Here is a 13,937-nt window from a genome sequence, read left to right as displayed (position 1 = left end):
TGCACTATGCATTAGTCAAATTAATCACACCAAAAATATTCATCAAGATAGATTTGAAACTTGTTTGGACTTCTTCAAAAACTACTGAGATGATTAAATCACTCAGTAACTTACAACTCTGTCAGTTTAATGGAAATAAAATTTTCGGGGAGACCAAAAGAAGCCAAATGGTCAGTCTTGGGTCTTAATGTTTTTTAAACGACTTTTGTGCATTTCCATCGGCCCTACATTAGTTTGCCACAGATTCAGAGGCTCATACAGCTGTATGTCTGTGGCTCATGACCAGAGCTGGCCACAGTCCACCCAGACCTCAGGGATCCTGTTTCTGCGAGAGGGCTCACACTTTCTTCCAGCCTGGGAACAGAATAGGGCGGGAACGGCACTTGCACTTGACTAAAATACAATATCCTTCTGGTGTAAAGGAGACAGTAAAACCGCTCAGTGTGGCTCATAATGGGGATGTTACCTCCTAAGGATTGTACGCATGTTTGTACCACGTGTGTCTAAATAATGAGTTTAATTTGACACGGAAGTACAGCAGCATCAGGACTTTATCATCACTTTTGAAAAGCAGGCGACATTAGGAGGGATTCTCTGTTAATGCCAGGTTGCAGATGAATCAACCGGTGTTGCATAAAGCTGAACTGGAAACTGGTAAACAATTACACTCCTGAAGCTTTCCAATAAAAGTACATGGAGCTTCAGACGCAGCCAGCTCTCTTTTGACTTTGAAGTCTACACCATGATTTGATCGGACCATTGCTCCAATAAATTTAAATCTGTTTGAAGGAATCAATCAAGCGTTGCTAACTGTGTCATTATCGGTTGCAGTCGTTGCGATTGCAGCAATTTAAAAGAAGAAAGAAATTGATGAAATAACGAGGAGTGAGACGTCTTCAGAGCTTGAATTTTCTTCGGTGGCGGCGAGCTCTGTGATTGGTCAGCACGCCTCCCTGGTCCTGGTATGACGTCAGTGCGGGAACGAGTAGTGTGACCGTGGAGGAAGCGCGCAGGCTGGAGGGGAGGCAGAGGCTGGAGGACCGAGGACGACACCGGACCTGTCTGAGGACCAGGGCCCGATGCAAAAGGCACCATAACCGAATGGGGGCGGGGGAGAAACTGTGCAGCAGCTAAAGTTTCAGGACACTTCTTGCTCCCTCCAGATGCTCCTTTCGCAGGTAGGAAACGGGCAGGATGCGCACTGACAGCGCTGTATTTTACCTGCTTTCAATGTCTTCTCATGCCATGTCCATGTGTCTTCTGCAGAGAATTTAGAGACATGCTCAGATGAGCTTTCAGTCTAATTTTTGGTCGCGTTTAATTAAAATTCAAAATAAAAAAAAACAAAAAACCAAAACACAAACTGTTTGGTCCTGAAACAGAAAAACATTTTATATTCTACAAAGTGCAGAATCTTAAAGCGCAACCCTCGGCCTAATATTAAGACTAGGAATAAATTGGTTCCTGTAATAGCCTCTGCGGATAATCCCTGTAATGTCAAATAGTCCAGTTTTAAAAGAAGTAGGCCAATAACAACTCTCATTAAAAGTACAGATTCTCTGCCCCCAGGAGCCCTAAAGGGCAAGGAACAAATTAAAGCATCTTAAAAGCCGGCTCAGTTTAGATTGAGAAAAAAAATCAGAAAAAGAGGAGCATATTTTAACCTGCTGCCCTGAAGGAGCAGCTCAGGAACATGAGGCTTTCCCAGGTTCATGGTCATGGGCATGTTTTCAGGCCTCCCTACTTTGGCCACACTGACGTTTCATGGTCATCCAGCAAATAAAAAAAAAAAAAGACTTGTGCAAATTTAGCCATTTTTATATCACACAAACATAAATATGTAGATAGGCCTTGTACGATTTTCCAACATTTTATTTTACTGCGGTCTTGAAGCCTTCGCCAGTCATTCGTTGAGCCTCTTTGAATGTGTCTAATAGTGTAAAACCAAAAGGAAGGTCTGCAGTTAGTACATAACGTTTTCCTAAATGAGAAATACATAGTGTGGAAGGGAAGGATGGTATTACGGGATATCGCTGCAGAACATAGACACCCGGTGCAAATTATACAAGTGTTTTAAATAACGTGCAGGTGGATGCTTTTGAATGCAGCTTAACGCGTGCAAAATTACTGGGCTGAAAGATAATAGAAATAACTCCCTGTATGGTATTATACCGTTAAAGTCACTCTGGAGTTATTATTAGAAACACGTTACGCTGTGTAATTTAGGCCACACACACACACACACACACACACACACACACACATTTACCCATTAATTCAAACTGTTATTTTCTTTTGTAGCTATTGTAATTTGCTTTAATTAGACTTTTCAGAATAATATGATATTTAATGAAATTCAAAGTAGAATTGGGTCAGTCATTTATTTTAAAGCTAAATGTTTTATTACTTTAACAAACAAAATATAGAGCAGCTAAACCCCTAATAAATTGTTCACAGTGCTGTTTAGCTATCTGTCTGGCTTTATCTATGATGATTTAATTGTTCTTTATATATTATAGGCCTGCTGATGTGTTCTCCCCTCTCCAGATCTGAGCAGCATCGCGTTGGCTACAGGAGGAGAGTGTGGGAGGAGGTCTGTTTTTGTCTTTGGTTATCTAGCTGTATGAGTGTTAAATACCTGTCATAAAGCTAGATAACCGAAAGTAGAAATGACTTTCCTAGCATTGTACATCCGTGGAGAGGGAATCAGGCTTTAAAGAGGCTGTGATTTTCACTTTCACCTTGAAAAGGTAAGAAAAGCGTTTTGATTATTGTCTTAATGTTTAAGAAAATTAGCACACAAAAAAAATTGTACTGAATGTGGTCGGGGGAATTAAAATACAACTTTGATATAGCATAAAAAACCACAAGTTATAATAAGAAACTTATAGTTTATTGTACATTTATTAGCATTGCAATAGTTGGCAGAGCTTCTTCGTCTAAAAAAAAAGTTTTCTATTAAAAGGATTAATGGGACACAGTATCCTGCTATGCAATCTTGTGATAAGTGGGTTGGGTTTTTTTTTTGTGTGGTTTTTTCTTCCTATGAAAATAAAAGCACCTTTCAGCCAATGTTGATTTTTTTTCCACTTCATGGAGGAAATAAAAAGTGCAAAGATCAGCCAACTTATCATTCATCATTGTGTTACATAGTTTGATGGACCCAAATGTATTTGCTGTGGGTTCCTTTAATCTCACTTCAGTTTATTCTGAGGATTTGTTATGAGCTGCATTAACTGCTTGAGTTAACAGCCAGTTACTAACTGACTGTTAACTGTGTCTGGGTGGTTAGGGTTGCTGTCCATTCATGGTCTCTGCAACATGGTGCTGAATGTTAAACAGGTTGCCCAGTGGGTGGATGAAAATATTATTGTCCAAAACTAGAGCTCCCACACTTTCTCCATTTCAAGGGATCCCACATGGAGATTTGTAAACATCATGTGAGCAGGATTTTGTTATTATTGTGTCAGAAAAAAAATTGAATAATGTAGACTGAGAGGTAGTACTGTTAAGGCCATGATAGGCCATTTTCACAACAGACATTTTGAATTGTCGTAGTGGAAAACATTAATGATTAATGAACTTTAAGTGTCCAAATAAGCCGTGACAGTGAAGCCAGATTTCTCTCAAGTATCCCTGGAAGTATACTTGAGATAGTCTTTGTTTATCATTTGGTTTTTACAGCTTATTATTGAATTCATTTACCCTTTTTCTTTTGAAGGAATATTTTCAATGTATCGAAAGAAAGAGATATTAGATTTCACTTGCGAGCCTTTGTTTATACACGAAAGAAAAGGGAAGCTAACACTTTGTTCAGGCACCAAAGTCTCCAGGACTGCTAATAATGTAGTCGAGTGGAGTTATACCCTATACACAGACACACACACACAGACAGACCAAAAAAGCACTTGGCATCTGTATTTAAAGCTGTTCCGGGTCTTCGAGCCTTTGTGAAACATTGTGTCTTGCCTCAATGAGAAGGCCAGGCCCATCCTGTGGACAGGAGTTGAACCCTTCAACCTGGTACTTCAGAGCTGCATACCCTTAGTCCAAAGAATGCCACTAAAGCCTAAAGAGCACCAAAGTGAGATGAGTTTTTATTCACTCTGTTAACTACCTATAGCAGTTGAGCTTGCTGTAAAACCAGGATAATAGCTCCGTTTGACAGCGTGATATTGGATACGAGAAGGCCGAAGCCCACGTCTTTTCCTGAGCTCTCCCTGTTACAGCATGCGAACTTGGCATGTTGCAGGTTTTTCTTATAGGATGGGTGAAGGCATCCCTTTCTCAACCTGTGGGCAACTACAATAATTATTGTGTTTTTATTGTTGCAAAAACACACATACATGCATGTAGACAGCAGAGTGAAGCTAGCCAAAGATTTTAAACTGAACGGCCTGATTTTTAACAAATGAAGACATTGTGTGAATAAGACGCCATAGTCATGAGGCTGTCTTTGACCATTAAAGCATATGTGCAAATTATACTTTTCATGTTTTATTTCCTTGTTTTCTCTCGCTTGTCTTCTCATCTCAGGTTTTCAATTAGCAACGCTGAATGATCGGGTATGCCGAAAAAGAGGGAAGAACCATCAATAAAGGCAAACGAAGAAAGAGGGGGAAATGCGTTCACTCTGGAATTGCCACCCCCTCCCCTCTCCCTCCCCCTTTTTACCCCACAGTCTCTAATGCCATCTGCACTGCCAACGGGGGACACTTTGCCCATGCCAGGAGATGGACAAAGGCCCTGCTGGATCCCTGGTGTACAGGCGCGCTCAGAGGAGCCATCTTGGGAGACGTTGCTGCGACACCTAAAATGGCAGGGCTGGCATATGAGGTGAGCTGCATCATAGTTTTCTGTTGGGCATCAGTGGTAATGGCGTCAGTGGGCAGGATGTGGGGGATTGTGTGTATGCATATATATGTGTGTATATGTATACATATATAATTGTTTGTGTGTGTCTGTGTGATTGGGGGGAAGGGAACAGGAGGAAGGATGAGGGAAAGAAGAAGAGTTTCCCATTTCCTCCTCAGTCACACATGGCCACTCCTTTTTCTCTATCTTCTTCTCCTGCTAATTAGCAGTTAAGGGGTGATTTGAGGCGGGGGGGGGTTGGTGGAAGGATGGAGAGAAGTGGGGTGGGGGTTGCAAACAAAATTAATGAGCTGGCACTGGTTGAGGGAAACCTGCCATCCTCTCTTGTCATGGTGCTTCTTTACTCCCTGATGAACACCAGGCAGTGATGTACATTGTGTTTCTGCCTCACTAACCTTTTCGATTAATTCATGCAAAACTGCTCATATTATGAAATTCACATAATGATATTTAGTACAGTATCTTAGGGATGTGAATGTGCCGATCCCCTCAGGTGATTTTTGTTGGGAGCTGATTGGGACACTCGGATAATTCTCCACTTGGGGATTAACGTTATTCTTTTTAAAAGTAGAACCAATTTCAATCTCTAATTTAATCTACTGTATGAACAAAAGATATTTCAGTCTACAAAACGGTTGCTTATGTGTAATAACATCATCACTGAATGTCAACATTTTTTTGGAGGGGGGGGGAGCATTTGCAGGATGATGTTCAGCAAAACATTTGAAGTGAATGTTGTTTTTTCAGCAGTGGTTCAGAATATAATCCAGAGTCACATCTTTGTGCTTGAATGTCTGCAGCTCAGCGATGCCACCTCAATTGTTAGAGCTACATAATGGCATACACATTGATTTTATGTTGGATCTCATCATCTTAGACATTTGGTCTTGGTAATTTGTTGTTGATTAACAACTCTAATTGTGCTGCTACCAGCCGCACAGATGATTAGAAAATGTCAGACTTCTCTCATGTAAAAATGTCATATTCTGCCAAAATCTGACAAGGGTAAACTGAGACTACCAAATATCAAGGCTCCAAATCTTTACCAGCTCCACCCTTATAACCTCTCTCTCACACACACACACACACACACACACATACACACACAGATCCAGAGTATGCACCTTATCACAGCGTAGAGCTGCCCTGTACCTCTGGTGTCTCTGGCAGCAACCTGAGGCAGAATCGACACACGTGAGCATGTGTGTTCAGGGCCAACATGTGCAGCTGCAGTGCTTGTGTGTTAATGAACAGTGCCATGCATTTTCACATTATCATTCAGCCCCTCTCTCTCTCTCTCACCAACCCCCCATTCCCACCTCCTCAATAGCTGTTTAGTTACCCCCCTGCTTCAGCATGCACACACACACACACACACACACACACACGCACTTGCACCCCACCTCTGAAAAAGCCAGCTTTCCCACCATTGTGGGAGCTGGTGCTGCGGTGGGCCTGGTCTGGGGGGCAGGGTGGGAAAGATCCTCCAGACTAGACATGAGCAGATGCCTGAGACATTAGACTGTCGTGCGGATCGCTGGGGTCGAGCGAGCCGCTGCGTTTTAATGTGTGCAAGTGCATGTGTGTTTGATATGTGCGTTATTGGGGGGGGGGTGTAGCCCTGGCCCTGGAGTGCCACCTGACTGTTCATTAGTCTATTCAGACTCGTCTGCATGTCTGAAAGGCATGGAGATGGATGCTGTTTTCTTCTGATAAATGAGAAGGATTTCACTGGCATTAGATATGCATTCATGATGTGCATATAGTGTGTACCCTGGCTTATGCCCTGTCACATGGTAGATGAAGGCTTGCCATGATTTTGTATCAGAGATTTAATGCAATCCTATTTCAACATCCCAAAGATACATTTTCTATATTTTTTCACACATAGAGTCAGATTTTATTTCAGATTTAAACCCTTGCACGTCCCTGTCATCAGCCACACGTTCCTTTTATATTTGTTCAGTTCAGCAGCTGGGTGCAATTTGTCCTTCATGCGAACAGAATCTATACATTTGTATATAAAAAAAAAAAAAACCCAGACATCACAGATGTTGTACAAGACTGTTGGTGGCACAGTGTATCACTAGTGAATGACTCAGCTAAGGCGATGGGTGTGCCTAACAAGCTGAATGATGTAACCAGCAGATAATGATTATTAATGAGCTTTTTACTGTATGTGCACCTCCACAAGATATGTAAGGCATGTGCAGCCCCACATGTCAAAAGATTATTCCCTCTCTTTATTCTTATAAGAGACTCTGAGCTGTCCTCATAATTGCATTTCTGCTGCTCATCTGTGATATACAGCGCATAGCTTCGGGCAGGTTTGACAGAAGAGAAAAAGCAAGGTGAAGACGAGGAATCAATCTTAGATATTTTATAGCATTCTCCATTCTACATCTCTGTTGCGAATCTCCACATTTGGAGTTAGAGAAAACATTAAAGTTATGGGGGAAATTATGAAATGGTCACTTTCAAAAAGTACAGCTAAAGATTGGTGTGTACAGAAAGGGTTAAAGAATGTGGGAGATAATTGTAAAAGAGGCAGATGTAGCACATGGGGAGCCACGTTTGAGCCACCTCTCCATTTGCTAATGAAGTTAGCTTGTGTTAGCTTGTGCATTGCCCATGCTAGATGCCCAGCCACTAGGAGCTGGGCATTGAGGATGGTGTGTGTGTGTTTGAAAAGAGTAAAGAGGAGGTTGTCTGCAACTGTTGATGGTGACAGCGTGGCCAAAAAGAGGCGGTGACTGAAGCAAATTTGCCAGGAAAATGTCATTTCATCCTTCCACCACCTGCTAGGAGAGCAATCACTTTCACTAGCATTTGGAGAATGTAAAAATGAATGACACGTACATGCGCAAACGCATGCAGAATATTTATTTGTCTAATGATTACTACGATCTGTAATTCCCTGTAATTAAATGAGCACGAGGGAGTAGATGTGGAATTCAAATTCACTGCTAAGGCGAAGTTCATCCTGATTGTGACAGACGAGAAAACTGCTTAAGAGACTGGTTTTAATCTGCCCTCAAACAAAGAGAGTTTCCAATCAAGGTTGTCTGTGACCACAGTGGCTGGACAGCGGGGTCAGTGGCTTTGACACCGTGTCAGGAGGATTTAGGATTTGAACATCCCCGGATCTCCTCTCACATACAGTAGACACAGTGACTAAAGCATTCATCCATCATAGTCAAGTTCCTTCTTCTTAGACATGACTTCAAATTTGTATATCCCCTCCAGAAAATGCCAGAATAGAGCTGATTACCTTTCCTCTCTTTCTTGTCTTTTTCCTCTCATATTCATTACTAAGCATGTATTGCTTTTGCTATGTGGGATTTTCAGAGCAAGGAAATTATAACGTGTGACATGATGAAGTGACAGTAGCAGGCACTTACTTCCCATTCTGTGTGGGTGCAGCAGCGTAGCCATAGTAGCGATAAAATGTTAATACCTTATAGCTCCTGGGTTACCTCTTTGGATTCTCCTCACTATGTGTGGATACTATTAATGTTTTAACGGCTCTGCTGTGATATATATATAAAGCCCAGCTCACGGGCCGCCCATAGTCTTGGATGAGGTCCAATGTGGGTCAAGCAAGGCTCATCGGGGCTCTTTAATGGAACTTTGGCCGAGACTAATCTAGGACAAAGCCTGATGTTAAGTATCTTAGGGGAAGATGGAGAGAAGTTTGTACGTCCCAGGCTTTTCAGATTACGTCTGTTGGCTTTGGTGTCCCTGAGAGGGGGTCCTCTATGCCCCAGTGAAAGTAGATGAGAATTAGGTGACTGAGCCTTTAATACAGGGGCCCTTTGTAATTATATCAGGAGGAGATAAGGTTCTAGAGTTCTTAGTATGACCGCTTCTTTTTCTGCATGTTATTTAAGTCTATCATATAGTATTTGTATTCAGCGAGAATGGTGAAAACAGGGATAAATTCATAGGTCTAAATTATTCTATACTCTAGTTGTCATACAATTATCCTGTCAGAAGATAGATGACACAAGTTCAAGTTCATGGCTGCAACCTTTTTGTGACCGGTCAAGAAGGTAAGAGAGTCTGTGGCCACCCCGGAGGACAGGAGAAGGATGTGGTGGATGGGTGGATGGGATGAAGGGGGGGTACATAGCCTTTGACCTCTGTTTGAGTTGCTATGGGGAAGAGGCCAGTCGACTCAGTAATGTACAACTGAAAAGGCCGAACTGTCAGAGCTGTCCAGAAGACGTCAACACCCCCCGCCCCCCTTCACACCACCACCACCACCACCACACACACTACACACACTATGCTAACACAGTAACTCCAACCCATTCACACATACTCACAGATGGCACAGGCCAGCTTGGGAATGTTAACTGTGAGAGCTCCGCTTTATGTTCATCAGACGCTGTTGTATTTCAACTTCTCAGCCTCATCCTACACATCATCATTGTTTGTGCGCGTGTGTCTGTGTGTGCCCACATGCATTTTGGCTCTATGAGCTCATGAGACACTGCTGTGGTGAAACACTTGTCAGAAAAGACTGTAACTTTGCAAACAAAAGGCTTTGTCTCCTTCCCCAACTTCTAAATCAAGCCCTTTCAATCTGAAGAAATAAAGAAATTGTTGCTAAAAGTATAGCCCTGAAAATCATCACATAGCAAGCCCTGAGAAGTAAATCAAAATGGTCTTTTATCTCAAATGAATTACAGATAACAGATCTGCAATACAGATTCAAATAACATGTTTTGGTTTTTTTTCAGGGAGGAGTAGCTATGGTGAAATTTGGGGTATTTGATGTATCTTTGTTTAGGTCTACATTTAGCTTTGTACATGCTTCTACATGATCGTTTTTCTGTCAAGCTGTCAAGGTGTTTGGCAAAATTATATAGAGAAAATGATCTCTGATATCAATATGTTTCTGTGCCTGCTCGTTTTTAAATGGTCAGCGTTGGATGTTTGAGTGACTGCGTGTCACAGCAGGCATGCAAATCCTCTGATTGCAATATGTGCTAGTTTCGATGCCTCCTCTGTAAATGTGTGAAAGTGTGGCCTCATTTAAGGTTGCATTCATTCAGGGGAGGGGTCTCACAAATAAAAGAGTGTGTATTTGCATACGCTGCATGCCGTCTGCAGAGAGGGAGCAGTCAAAAAAAGATATCAGAGGTGGACAAAGAGAATGGGGACAAATCCTTCATTGTGGGCTTGGTGGGAGAAAGGGCTTGTCTGAATTGGGGAGTGGGTGAAAATTGACAGAGAAAGAGTTTGGGCTGGTTCCCTGTGGGGATAAAAGCCTAAAGATCCCTCCATGCATACAGCCTGAAAATGGGAGAGAAGAACGACACGCAGAGCACAGAGGCCTATTTTTACAGGCTATGAAAAGGAAGTTTGTTTTTCTTAAACAGTGTCTCCAGTTTCTGCTTTACAAAAATCACACATAACCTCAAATTCAGTGTTGTCAAAACATCTTTATCCACATTTGGAATAAGAAACCTGCTTCGGTTTGCAGAATTATCATCTTTCATATTATTGTTCTTCAAATGTATCTCTATTGAGTCGCTTTTATATGACATTACTTTTATACGCAGAGCTCATTTACTTTTTTTATGAGATTGTGTTACCCTGTGGTCCTTCTTCGTTTTTATCTTTTATTTCTTTTATGGAAAGTGTTTGCTGTTTTTACTGAATGCTCAGCACTTTGGAAGCTATAGAAACACAGCATTTAATTATTCTTCAGATCTTGATAAAACTAATTTCCTTTTAATGGTAGAAATAAATCTTTTCTTTCTTTGTCTTTCTTTCTTTTGTTTTGTCTTTTTGTTTCGTTTTTTTCTTTCTTTCCTTCTATCTTTCTTTTTCCTTTCTGCCCAAAATAGTGAAATATTATTACTTTCCAAGCAGAGTACAAGAGATGGGGCCATGTTTGATTCACATGCTAATGACTCCCTCCATCATTTTTCCTCAGGATTGGACAGGATCTGTGAGACTCTGCACTCTGCAGGAAGCTGCTTTGGCATGAGGAGATTGTGGAGCAAACTCAGAGAAACGCTGTCATCAGACTGTTGAAACTCAGCATAGCATGAACAGCTGAGGTTATTAATCAGCTAAATGTGGCAAAAGAGATATTTGTAGAAATGAATGATATGCTCAGTAAATATAAAATATATAGTTGAAGATGTTTATTGTTCTTGGAAAGTTATTTTTTTTTTCTAAGACAATCTATTATATAATGAGACGTTTTAATCAGATGCTTTTATGAAATACATTTTTAAAATAAATCAATTAAATAAATCAAATCAAATCTTAAATGTTCCCACTTATTTTACATTCTGTACTTTTAAATCTATTTTCATACATATATTAATTATTTTTTTCTCAAATGTTAAAATGATATGAATGGATTCAAGTATATTGTTTTAAATGTACTGATGTTAATGGCATCTTTCAAATAAAAATTCGGAAAATACGTTTTTGTGTGTGATTTTGCCTTGTTTTGGGGAAATGGTGTCTTTCATTTTGATTAATACCTTGACAAAGAAACAACAACTTTCTTACAAAAGATATTTATCTACATTCTTATTTTGTTTTTCAAAAAGTAATTTGAAAGTAGAGAAGTAGCAAAATGGATAAGAGAGCCTGCAGGACCTTTTCTCCTTTTATTTTTTATTTTTTTATTCATGAATTAGTGTGTGGGTGTGGGTGTGAGAATTGTGTGGGAAATGTTACAATGACCCCATATTAAGTTTTAATTAGGAGGAGCAGACAGGGACGTGCATTGAATCAATGTGGGGAAAAAAGTTAATCAGTCACAAAACTATGGACAGAATGACCCTACCCACCATTAAAATACATGATAAGGCTTTGTTAATTGGTTTCATATTTTATTTATCACACAAATTTGAACAGATACTTTTCTTTTTATTCTGTGAAGATTTTAAGGTGCACATAAAAAAACCTATATATATATATATTAGGTGGTTTTATGATTAGATTTCAATGTATTTAAAGTGTTTTATTTACTTAGAATCCAAAATTATTACTCTGCTGCATCAGGACCCAGTTTTGACAATCAGGTTTTGGGATTACAGGCTGTTCTGGGGTCAGTCGGACTTCAATCAATCTCCAACTGATCTGTGTCCGGAGTCAAACAACAGATGGACATGCACAGGGTCAAGAGGGGATTATTTCCGTCTCTTTATGTGGAAACACAAATGAGTCTGGTAATTTGTCACTCCATGTAGTGGAGACAGAGAAATATTGTGAAAAATTGAAGCCCTTTGATTATATTGCTCATTTATTGTACATCATTTGATTAATAGTTTTAAAGCAACATAGCAATGCTCATAGTCAAATATAAAAAAAATTAAAACATTGTTGGCTTAAATATTTAGATAGATAGACTTAATAAATGTATTTGAAGTAAAGAAAAACAACAGGACAAAATAAGGTAAAGGAATCAACAATGCAATCAAGTAAGTCACTTCAGCATGAACAGCATGTTAAACAACTCCTTTTTTCATCCCAAAATCTAAAATCACACTCATGCAGCAGTGGAGATCTCACTCATCAAGGCTCACGCAGGAGTCAGCATGTTTTCAATCCATCCAAACACTACAGAGGCTGATTTTGGTGATTAGTTCCCCTCTCTGGATGAATGAAAACCAATTAATGAGCTCAGCCTCTGTAGAGGCTGGGCGGGACGAAAACCCAAATGTTCAGATGATTTTGTAAAAACTGTTACACTGGCATGATTTTCATCATTAAAGACATTTTTCATATTTACTCAATATACTGAGCAAATGTTTGCTCTCTGTGTCTTTCTCCAAGCAAATATTAGAAAGCTTCAGGAATCATCACAGCAGCCTCAGTATCCCATCATACCCTTCTACAGGTAACTGCCTGAATAAGTCACTTTAGTTAAATATAGCTTTTTGACAATTGTCTTGTGAAGTGGGGCAGCTGGTCAGGGACCTGTTGGTGAAGTCTCTACAGGTCATCAAGGATTAGGGGTCAAGATCTGGACAGTCCCCCAGAGAACAATAAACAGGCTGGAGAGATGCCGGGGTCAGGAGCTGCCTGGGCAAGAGCCAGAGGTCAAGGGTCGCTGATTAAGTGGCTATTTCCTACTATTCCCCAATGATCACTGGACTGGAGACAGACACAAAGAAGTCTATTTACTGGAGGTTAATAAAACTGGTAATTAGAAAAAAAATTGTGAGTTGAACCGCATATTACATTTTTGGAAGGCATTTTATCAGGAGGCACTTACAGCAGAGGAACAACACTAAAGATTCACTGAAGTCAGTGACCTAAAATAGTGCTACACCCTGAAAATGCAAACTACACCCCAATATAAGAGAATCCCTACAGTGGTTTCAACGAAAAGAGCTTTCTACAGGATGGAATTCAAAAGAAAATCTTTCAAAGAAAAATGTAAAAATTGCTGTATATTGCTTCAAAATTTCAGAACATTTATCAGACTTTGCTACAAGACCAAAGATCTAAAACTGCATTTAATGGAATGTATTTTGATCAATTATCTGAAAACAAAACCAATTTCCATTTCAGAAGCTCCCAGAGAGAAAAACTGAGAGGCAGAACCCCAGCACTCAGGTTGAGGGTCCAAAATTTTTGGAGGGAAAGTCGGTAGGACTTGTTCGTGCCTTTCCAGTCGCTGAATGAGCCTATGTGTATGAACCTTTAGCATAAGAATGGAGATGGGGCCTGTGAACTCCTCTGACACTGACCTTTCTCCTGGGATGTGAATAGTATCACTCAAGGGCTGCCCAGCAGCTTTTCAGTCAGTCCTGAGGCTTGGCCTTGCCTAGACTTGTAATCAGACTGATTTAACCTATCCTACAAGCCCTTCCTCGCCACCCAGCCCTCACTGCGGCTTCAGAGCAGTCGCTCTGCAGCCTTTTACTGGAGGCACACACTCTCCACACAGCCTTTTCTCTGGGCCCCTGCACTTTAGGAAGTTAGATGAGTTGGTTTGAAACAACAGGGGGCCCTTTCTCCTCCCAAAGAGTCTGCTTCTCTTTATAATCAATTGGTTCCTCCTCTCAGGAGCTGATGCTTAA

Source organism: Echeneis naucrates, chromosome 16 (assembly GCF_900963305.1).
Source record: "Echeneis naucrates chromosome 16, fEcheNa1.1, whole genome shotgun sequence".
In the NCBI taxonomy this organism is placed as follows: domain Eukaryota; kingdom Metazoa; phylum Chordata; class Actinopteri; order Carangiformes; family Echeneidae; genus Echeneis; species Echeneis naucrates.
The sequence above is the reverse complement of the archived record's forward strand: the minus strand, read 5'-3'. Positions refer to the sequence as shown.